Below are 1,337 nucleotides of genomic sequence, written 5' to 3'. Positions count from 1 at the left end.
CTCTCCCTCCCTGTCACTCTCTCTGCCTCCCTCCCTCCCCTGCCTCTCTCTCTGTCCCCTGTCACTCTCCCCCCTGTTCTCTCCACTGAGGGAGATGAAGCGCTGAAACCTTCAGTAGACTGGGCGAGACTTGCTGTGTCTCGCAGCTCCTCCTATCGCTGAGAGGCGGCTCGGCTCGTGTGCCCTCTCCAGAAGCTGCTATAAATATTTAGCGAATAGAAACTCAGTTCAGTCTGTGGAAGTTGCTGCTGATGCAGAGCGAGAACGAAAGCACAAAACAGTCCAACCCGCCAACAGAAGGAAAGGAATAAACACGCTCGCACCAGGTATGAAAACGTGGGCAATTCCTGACGAGAGACCCTTTTAACAACGAAAACTCCCAGACGGTTGGCTGTCAGGAGAGAGAGGTTCAAGACTTTGCGCTGTTCGTTCATACACCAAACAGGTAACTCTTCAAATCTGTTCAGCTTTTAGCTGCAGAAATGTAGTTGTCTCCGGGAACGGTAAGTGAATAATTTTTTTGGAATAAAAAATCTAAAGTTTTCCATTACTGTACTTAAGAATGCCTGAGATAATAATTGTCCTTGCTGTATTTAATCTGAGTTGGTCTTATCTGATATCTATACTACAGTCAATAGGTTGTTTTAAAGTCAATTCTCAAACTGTTTGAACTGCATTTTTAAAATAAAAACGATTCCCCCTCTTCATCTGTTTTAGCCTGTGAGTAAACTTCCCTACGAGAGGCAACCAACTCAAGATTTGTAATTGTGTTTTTGTTTTGACTGGGGGGCGAAGTGGCGGGAGGGTGAGATAGAAGCAGTTCTATAAAATAACTCGCAGAAAGGATATTTCAAAAGGGAGGGCCGAATGCAAAGATTTGGGGCAAGGGGTGTGGGACCAATTCCTTATTAAATCTGAAAAGGCGGATTTCTTAAAAAGGATGGGGGTCTCAAATAGAATCACAGAATCCCTGCAGCGCAGAAAGAAGCTATTCGGCCCATCGGATCTGCATCGACCCCCCGAAGAGCATCCTACCCAGACCCAAGACCCACCCCATTCCGCATGGCTTTTTCATTTTAGGCCTAATCCACCCTAACCTGCACATCCCTGCACATTACAGGACAATTTAGCACGGCCAATCCACCCTAACCTACACATCCCCGCACACCATGGGGCAACTTAACACGGCAATCCACCCTAACCTATACATCCCCGCACACTATGGGGCAATTTAGCACGGCAATCCACCCTAACCTACACATCCCCGCACACTATGGGGCAATTTAGCACGGCCAATCCACCCTAACCTACACATCCCCGCACACTACAGGACAATT

At 47.3% G+C, this 1,337-nt stretch overlaps 1 protein-coding gene across 1 annotated transcript in view; it reads left to right on the top strand.

Moving 5' to 3' along the window:
• Positions 1 to 246: 246 nt before the first annotated feature.
• The window catches only part of oxtra (oxytocin receptor a), a 460,437-nt gene continuing 459,346 nt past the window's right edge, over positions 247 to 1,337 (top strand). The window contains exon 1 of the mRNA XM_020518833.2: positions 247 to 445. The gene's annotated coding sequence lies outside the window, so the exon portion shown is untranslated. The remainder of the gene's footprint in view (positions 446 to 1,337) is intronic.

This window comes from Rhincodon typus, chromosome 16 (genome assembly GCF_021869965.1).
Source record: "Rhincodon typus isolate 14 chromosome 16, sRhiTyp1.1, whole genome shotgun sequence".
Lineage (NCBI taxonomy): Eukaryota > Metazoa > Chordata > Chondrichthyes > Orectolobiformes > Rhincodontidae > Rhincodon > Rhincodon typus.
Note: the sequence above shows the minus strand (reverse complement) of the source record. Positions and strands in the feature narration are given on the sequence as shown.